We start from the raw sequence: 9,710 nt of genomic DNA, 5'->3' as shown, positions 1-9,710 counted from the left end.
TCCCTCTAGTAATATAAAGATCTATATAGAGGAATCGGGACCTCCTTCCTCCTGCCGGTGATCCCTCTAGTAATATAAAGATCTATATAGAGGAATCGGGACCTCCTTCCTCCTGCCGGTGACCCCTCTAGTGACATAAAGGTCTATATAGAGGAATCGGGACCTCCTTCCTCCTGCCGGTGACCCCTCTAGTGACATAAAGGTCTATATAGAGGAATCGGGACCTCCTTCCTCCTGACGGTGGTCCCTCTAGTGACATAAAGATCTATATAGAGGAATCGGGACCTCCTTCCTCCTGCCGGTGACCCCTCTAGTGACATAAAGGTCTATATAGAGGAATCAGGACCTCCTCCCTCCCGCTGGTGACCCCTCTAGTGATATAAAGATCTATATAGAGGAATCAGGACCTCCTTGAGGAATCAGGACCTCCTTCCTCCTGCTGGTGACCCCTCTAGTGACATTAAGGTCTATGTAGAGGAATTGGGACCTCCTTCCTCCCGCCGGTGACCCCTCTATTGATATAAAGATCTATGTAGAGGAATCGGGACCTCCTTCCTCTTGCTGGTGGTCCCTCTAGTGATATAAAGATCTATATAGAGGAATCGGGACCTCCTTCCTCCTGCCGGTGACCCCTCTAGTGATAGGATCTATATAGAGGAATCGGGACCTCCTTCCTCCTGCCGGTGACCCCTCTAGTGACGTAAAGATCTATATAGAGGAATCGGGACCTCCTTCCTCCTGCCGGTGACCCCTCTAGTGACGTAAAGATCTATATAGAGGGATCGGGACCTCCTTCCTCCTGCCGGTGACCCCTCTAGTGACGTAAAGATCTATATAGAGGGATCGGGACCTCCTTCCTCCTGCCGGTGATTCCTGTAGTATTGCACCCTAAAATTCCATTAATTGTCCCTCTTCCAGGCCACACTGGGTGCTCACTGGAATCATTTGAAATAAGTTGTAATCAGATTTTAGCTAGTTATACCTGGATTCCTGAGATAGCAGATTGTCGCTGATCCGGTTTCTGCCTGGCACAGAAGAGGTTAACGCCTTTGCCTTCTCTCCTTGGCAATGGAATCCCCCCAAACCTGTCGGTCAGCTCCGGCCTTCTAGGATGTTATCATCGGGTGGAATGGTAGGAATCCAGACTGGTGTCTTTTCAGGTGTAGGGTGGAGAGCGGTCACACAGCCCCCATTCACCAGCCAATGAAAACACCAAACAAGATGGGGGCCCAGATGTCTCCTCCATGTAGAATTCTGCTCTTTCCCCTTCCATCTCCTCCTTGGTGGTGGAAAGGCCACATCCTGGGATTTTTTATGGCTTTTAAAGTATCTATTTGCATTGTAAAACTTTTAAAATGTATCTTTTTACAGGTATTTATATTGTGTCGACAATTTGCACGACTATTTGTGTTCATAATGTGAGGACACACACACAAAGATGGGATCCAGTAGATTTGTACACGTTTTGAATTCAGTTCGGTCAGTCTTGTGGCTTACACAACATTGGCCACCCTTCAGTGACAACAAGGTCTACTACCACAGCATGCTGAGTCAGATACCTACAAACTGGACTGGTGATCTTCTGTTGTTGGCCTCCTAAGCAACCATCCCTCTAGCTCCCACAACCTGAAACATGTTGGAATGTCATCACTGTGCCGTACAATAGAACCTTTGAGGAAAGTAGAAAAATAGTACTGGGCCCTTAGGGTTCTCTCATTGGTATTGCGATCTGACAGTACTGATGTTGATGTAAATGATGTTCCCCGTATGATTTCCACCGGCTCCTTGGCTTGTGAAATGGACAAGCCACACCCCTGCTAAGAGGTCCAAATACAACTTTATTCCAATAATGGGGGAAAAAAAAGTGAACCAAGCCCTGATGAAGGGGGCGCTCATGGACACCTGAAACGTGGTGGATACTTTTTGGATTTTGCCCGATTTTTATTGGAATAAAGTTTTTTCTGGAACCTCTTAGCGGTGGTGGGGCACTTCAATTTTTGATGCAACGTAACCTACACAGTACAAAATCTGATTGTTGCCGTATAGAGGATGGTGGGAAGCAGGGGCAGACTGACCATTTGGGATCTCGGGCACTGCCCGAGGGCCCAGGGTCAGTAGGGGGCCCCATGAGATGCCCCTAGTACCTTTCATAGGCTTTTGTTTGGTATGGTTTGAGTGTAGGTGAGGACACAGGGGCCCCATGATCCCCTATTGCCTGGGGGCCCCATGAGATGCCCCTGGTACCTTTCATAGGCTTTATTCAGTGTGGTTTGAGTGTGGGTGAGGACACAGGTGCCCCATGATCCCCTATTACCTGGGGGCCCCATGAGATGCCCGTGTTACCTTTCATAGGCTTTTTTTGGCGTAGCTTGAGTGTGGGTGAGGACACAGGGGCCCCATGATCCCCTATTGCACAGGGGCCCCATGAGATGCCCCTGGTACCTTTCATAGGTTTTTGTTTGGTATGGTTTGAGTGTAGGTGAGGACACAGGGGCCCCATGATCCCCTATTACCTGGGGGCCCCATGAGATGCCCCTAGTACCTTTCATAGGCTTTTTTGGGTATGGTTTGAGTGTGTGTGAGGACACAGGGGCCCCATAATCCCCTATTGCCTGGGGGCCCCATGAGATGCCCCTGGTACCTTTCATAGGCATTATTCGGTGTGGTTTGAGTGTGGGTGAGGACACAGGTGCCCCATGATCCCCTATTACCTGGGGGCCCCATGAGATGCCCCTGGTACCTTTCATAGGCTTTTTTTGGGTATGGTTTGAGGGTGGGTGAGGACATAGGGGCCCCTTGATCCCCTATTGCCTGGGGGCCCCATGAGATGTCCCTGGTACTTTTCATAGGCTTTTTGGGTGTGGTTTGAGTGTGGGTGAGGACACAGGTGCCCCATGATCCCCTATTGCCTGGGGGCCCCATGAGATGCCCCTGGTACCTTTCATAGGTCTTTTTGGGTGTGGTTTGAGTGTGGGTGAGGACACAGGGGCCCCTTGATCCCCTATTGCCTGGGGGCCCCATGAGATGCCCCTGATACCTTTCATAGGATTTTTTGGGTGTGGTTTGAGTGTAGGTGAGGGCACAGGGGCCTCATGATCCCCTATTGCCCGGGGTCCCCATGTGATGAACCTGGTACATTTCATAGGCTTTTTTCATAGATTGATTTGGGTGTGGTTTGAGTGTGGGTGAGGACACAGGGGCCCCCCATGATCCCCTATTGCCCGGGGGCCCCATGAGTTGTCAGTCTGCCCCTGGTGGGAAGATAATAGAATAGAAAGGAAGATTTCAGCCCATTAAATGCATACTGAGCAGACAGTGTCCAGCTGGAGCAAAGGGTTTGCCCGTTACCCTGAGTAGATGAAAGCAGAAACTCAGAGGGCCAGGGATGGGCCCCTGTATGGTTAGCCTGGGCCCTCTGAGTTTATTGAATTGTCTACAAAGGGTGACTCAGCCAGTGCAACGCAGTGTAAAAACCAAAATGTAACAGGGAGACAGCACAGGCCCCATGGAGCATGGGTAGGGTCACCATTGCATCCCCTGCGACCCCTCAAGCTTCATCCATGCTTCATTCCCAATCTATGGGCCAAGGACCACCTGCAGCTCTTTGGTACTTGTGCAGTGAAAGTAGGAACGCTGAGCTCTAAAGAGGCTGCGATGACAATTTTTGCTAGTAGTCTCATGTATGGTGTCACCAACCACACCTGTAGCAGTTCCACACTTTTTGAATATCGCTTGTAATAGGTTTGCGGTTTCTGACAGTTTTCATAGGAGTGTATATACCGACTTTTATGTCAGGCCCAATAATAGCCTGTGGGTCAGCAGCTCTCAACCAGGGGTCTGTGGAACCCCAGGGTTCCTTCACAGTTGCTAGAAGTTCATTGGGTAGTGAACAATTTCTGCTTCTTAGTTAGGTAACCACTGGTACTACTTACCTTTTTAGCCTTGAAGGGGACTATGCTTACCCCTTGTCCTGTACGGCAAGAGGCAGTCTTTCCAACTGTCCAAGACCATAAGGTAAATTGTTCCTACTAACCCCCAACAGAGGGACACTATTCCCATTATCCACCAGGGTAATTGGTCTTTAAACCAATCTCTACCAGTTTACGTTGGTGGTCAGTGGGCGAAGATCCCCCTTAAAGGACCCTTCCTTCATTGACCAACTGACCACAAAAATAAGTGGCCCTTCCTCACTGACCTTCTACTGGGCACCGTTGGCTGCTCCAAGTTGAACACCACTGACCTTTAGTGACCCAAAAAACACTGCCCCTGGGTGGTCCTTGACACCTCTGAACTCCCTTTTGGGTCTAGATGGGGGGGAACTGTATATGTACTAATGTAAGAGACTATTCCTCCATTGACTGACCACTAAGCTAAGTGGCCTTTCTTCACCGACCTCCAAGGTAAGGTAGCACCTTCCACTGGGTACTATTAGTTGAGCACCATTGACCTATAGTGACCCTAATAACACTGACCCTGGGTGGTCCTTGACACCTCTGAAATCCCCTCTGGGTCTAGATGGGTGGAACTGTATATGTACTAATGTAAGCTTAGTGGTCAGTCGGTCAATGGAGGAATGGTCCCTTACATTAGTACATATACAGTTCCACCCATCTAGACCCAGAGGAGATTTCAGAGGTGTCAAGGACCACCCAGGGGCAGTGTTAGGGTCACCATAGGTTGATGGTGATCAACTAAAAAGTACTCAGTGGAAGGTACTACCTTACCTTGAATAAAGGCTACTTCAGAGACCATTTCTCCATTGACCGACTGACCACTAAGCTTACATTAGTACATATAAAGTTCCACCCATCTAGACCCAGAAGGGAGTTCAGAGGTGTCAAGGACCACCCAGGGGCAGTGTTGTTAGGGTCACCATAGGTTGATGGTGATCAACTAATAGTACCCAATGGAGGTCGGTGAAGAAAGACCACTTAAGAGTCCATTCCTCCATTGACCGACTGACCACTAAGCTAAGTGGCCTTTCTTCAACGACCTCGAAGGTAAGGTAGCACCATCCACTGGGTATTAGTTGAACACCATCAAGCTATGGTGACCCTAACAACTCTGCGCCTGGGTGGTCCTTGACACCTCTGAAATCCCTTCTGCTTCTCGATCAGTGGAACTGTATATGTACTAATGTCATAGACCATTCCTCCATTGACTAACTGGCCACTAATCTCTTACATTAGTACATATACAGTTCCACTGATGCAGAAGGGATTTCAGAGGTGTCAAGGACCACCCAGGGGCAGTGTTGTTGGGGTCACCATAGCTTGATGGTGCTCAACTAATAGTATGCAGTGGAAGGTGCTACCTTACCTTGGAGGTCGTTGAAGAAAGGTCAATTAGCTTAGTGGTCAGTCGGTTAATGGAGGAATGGACTCTAAGTGGTCTTTCTTCACCGACCTCCATTGGGTACTATTAGTTGATCACCATCAACCTATGGCGACCCTAATAACACTGCCCCTGGGTGGTCTTTGACACCTCTGAACTCCCTTCTGGGTCTCGATGGGTGGAACTGTATATGTACTAATGTAAGCTTAGTGGTCAGTCGGTCAATGGAGGAATGGTCTCTAAGTAGCCTTTCTTCACCGACCTCCAAGGTAAGGTAGCACCTTAGTTGATCACCATCAATCTCTGGTTACCCTAACAACACCACTGCCCCTGGGTGGTCCTTGACACCTTTGAAATCCCTTTTGGGTCTAGATGGGTGGAACAATGGAGGAATGGACTCTAAGTGGTCTTTCTTCACCAACCTCCATTGGGTACTATTAGTTGATCACCATCAACCTATGGCGACCCTAATAACACTGCCCCTGGGTGGTCTTTGACACCTCTGAACTCCCTTTTGGGTCTAGATGGGTGGAACAACGAAGGAATGGTCTCTAAGTGGCCTTTCTTCACCGACCTCCATTGGGTACTATTAGTTGATCACCATCAACCTATGGCGACCCTAACAACACTGCCCATGGGTGGTCCTTGCACCTCTGAAATCCCTTCTGGGTCTAGATGGGTGGAACAATGGAGGAATGGTCTCTAAGTGGCCTTTCTTCACCGACCTCCATTGGGTACTATTAGTTGATCACCATCAACCTATGGTGACCCAGCTATACTGCCATGGGTGGTCCTTGACACTTCTGAACTCCCTTCTGGATCTCGATGGGTGGAACTGTATATGTACTAATGTAAGTGTAGTGGTCAGTCATCAATGGAGGAATGGTCTCTAAGTAGCCTTTCTTCACCGACCTCCAAGGTAAGGTAGCACCTTAGTTGATCACCATCAATCTCTGGTGACCCTAACAACACTGCCCATGGGTGGTCCTTGACACCTCTGAAATCCCTTCTGGGTCTAGATAGGTGGAACAATGGAGGAATGGTCTCTAAGTGGCCTTTCTTCACCGACCTCCATTGGGTACTATTAGTTGATCACCATCAACCTATGGCGACCCTACCAACACTGCCCATGGGTGGTCCTTGACCCCTCTGAACTCCCTTCTGGGCCCAGATGGGTGGACCGGCGTATGTACTTGTCCACAACACGACTAGTTACTTGTGTTTGTAACACAACGAAGAACGGTGAAAAGTTTCTTATCAGATTTGTGTCATTTGGGTCACGGGCGTGAGAGCACCTCCTACGTGTGGAATACGCATAGTTCAGGAGACAGAAGGAGATCAAATTTGTAAAGAATGGAGTTGGGTGACATTCCCGGAGTGCCACTGACACCACAGGTGAAACTCGCCGGGGAGGGTGACACAGGAATCTCTTGTCTAACCCCCCCCTCCCCCGACAAAACATATTTATCAGACAGTAGAACACTTTAAGACAAATTTTTCTGTTGTCACTTTTGAAGTTTTTACACCAGAAGGAAAACGAGGAAGTAGACCAAAAACGGGCCCTGGACCCCGAGGCAGACGGTCGGTGGTCACGCAGCGCGTACAAAAATATAAAAACAATTAAGTAAGGACAGCTTATACTACGTTTTTTTTTTTTTTTAATGTGTCATATTTTACAGCAGCCGACCACGGGCAAAAATAAATAACATTTTATACGTTTGTAAGGGAGTCGTGTCCATTCACCGGGTCCCAGGCCGGAGATTCCCCGCCGGCACCCGGCGATCGCCGTGTAGAACTGACAAGGTAGAGACCCGTGTATAAACAACGCAGGTCTCTCCCCCGGTCAGCGACGACATGCTGCTTTGTATCTCTCTGCACAGCTCGTCTCCCTACACACACAGTTAACCCTTTGATCGCCCCAGATGTTAACCCCCTTCCTGCCCAGTGCCATTAGTACAGTGTCAGTGCGTTTTATTAGCACTGATCACTGTAATGGTGTCACTGGGGATGTCAGTGACACCAAGTCAGTCCCCCCCCCTCAGTGTCAGAATGCCAGTATATATACCGCCATATACTGACATCCTCAGTTACTCCAAATCAGCCCCCCCCAATGTCATAATGCCAGTATATATACCACCATATACTGACATCCTCAGTGACTCCAAGTCAGTCCCCCCCCCCGTGTCAAAATGCCAGTATATATACCGCCATATACTGACATCCTCAGTGACACCAAGTCAGCCCCCCCCCCCCCGTGTCAGAATGCCAGTATATATACACCACCATATACTGACATCCTCAGTGACTCCAAGTCAGTCCCCCCCCCCCCCCCCCCCCCGTGTCAAAATGCCAGTATATATACCGCCATATACTGACATCCTCAGTGACACCAAGTCAGTCCCCCCCCCCGTGTCAGAATGCCAGTATATATACACCACCATATACTGATATCCTCAATGACACCAAGACAGTTCCCCCCCACTGTCAGAATGCCAGTATATATACCGCCATATACTGACATCCTCAGTGACACCAAGTCAGTCCCCCCCCCCAGTGTCAGAATGCCAGTATATATACACCGCCATATACTGACATCCTCAATGACACCAAGTCAGTCACCCCCCACAGTGTCAGAATGCCAGTATATATACCGCCATATACTGACATCCTCAGTGACACCAAGTCAGTTACCCCCCACAGTGTCAGAATGCTCGCCGCAGTCCCGCTATAAGTCGCTGATCGCCGCCATTACTAGTATAAAAAAAAAAAATTAAAATTAAAAATTCCAGTATCTATACCGCCATTTGTAGACGCTGTAACTGTCACGTAAACCGATTAATTTACACGTATTGGGATATTTATTTATATTTTTTTTTTAGCAAAGACGTGTCGCTGAATACATTTTGGCCTAAATTTATGACAATTTAATTTTTTTTTTACTGGATATGTTTTATAGCAAAAAGTCAAAATATTGGGGTTTTTTTGTTTTCTTTTTTCAAAATCGTCGGGTTTTTTTTGTTTATAGCTCAAAAAATTAAAAAACCACACAGGCGATTAAATACTACCGAAAGAAAGCTCTATTTGTGGGGGAAAAAAGATGTAAGTGCTGACATTTTATTTTTTTCAAAAATTGTAATTTTTTTTGTTTATAGCTCAAAAAAAAAAAAAAAAAAAACGCACAGGCGATCAAATACCACCAAAAGAAAGCTCTATTTGTGAGGGGAGGAGACATAAATTCTGACATTTTATTTAATTTTTTTCAAAAATTTAAATTTTTTTTTGTTTATAGCTAAAATTGTCATTTATCTTCGTCTCATTTTTTTTACATCACAGAAGTGGCAGAATACATTTTGGCCTAAATTTACGACGAAATTTGATTACATTTTTTTTTTACTGGATATGTTTTATAGCAAAAAGTAAAAAAAAATTTTTTTTTTCAAACTTGTCATTTTATGTTTATAGCGCAAAAAATAAAAACCGCACAGGTGGTCAAATACCACCGAAAGAAACTATTTCTGGGGGGGGGAAAAAAGACGTAAATTCTGAGATTTTATTTTTTTAAAATTGTAATTTTTTTTTTTATAGCGCACAAAATAAAAAAAAATTCAAAGAACGCTCAGGCGATCAAATACCACCGAACAAAAAGCTCTATTTGTGGGGGGGGGAAAAACGTAAATTCTGACATTTTATTTTATTTTTTCAAAATTGTAATTTTCTTTTTGTTTATAGTTCACAAAATAAAAAAAAATTCAAAGAACGCTCAGGCGATCAACTACCACCGAACAAAAAGCTCTATTTGTGGGGGGAAAAAAAAGACATAAATTCTGACATTTTATTTTATTTTTTCAAAATTGTAATTTTTTTTTGTTTATAGCTCAAAAAAAAACCATAAAAAAATGAGACGAAGATAAATGGCAATTTTTTTAATCACAGCAGTAGCAGAATACATTTTGGCCTAAATTTATGATGAAATTTGATTTAATTTTTTTTTTTTTACTGGATATATTTAATAGCAAAAAAGTAAAAAATATTGTTTTTTTTTTATATTTATAGCGCACAAAATAAAAAACGCACGGGCAATCAAAGCTCTATTTGTGAGGTGAAAAAAGACGCAAATTTTATTTGGGTGCAGCGTTGCACGACCGCGTAATTGTCATTTAAAGTAACGCAGCGCCGTATCGCAAACATTGGCCTAGTCGGGAAGGCAGGGTAAATCCTCTGAAGGGCGAGTGGTTAAGCGACCTTAAATCAATTCCCAAGTGCTCGGCGCCGCCGTTGCCGCCGCCATCCTCCATGATTTGATACAAAGATACTGGAAACGGAAGGACGTAAATCCCCTTTTCTACGTAAAAAAAAAAAGAAGGAAACATCGCACG

This window comes from Staurois parvus, unplaced genomic scaffold, assembly GCF_062004578.1.
Source record: "Staurois parvus isolate SC_StPar_1 unplaced genomic scaffold, SC_StPar_1.0 ptg001239l, whole genome shotgun sequence".
NCBI classification, from domain to species: Eukaryota; Metazoa; Chordata; class Amphibia; order Anura; family Ranidae; genus Staurois; species Staurois parvus.
This window is presented reverse-complemented; position numbering follows the sequence as displayed.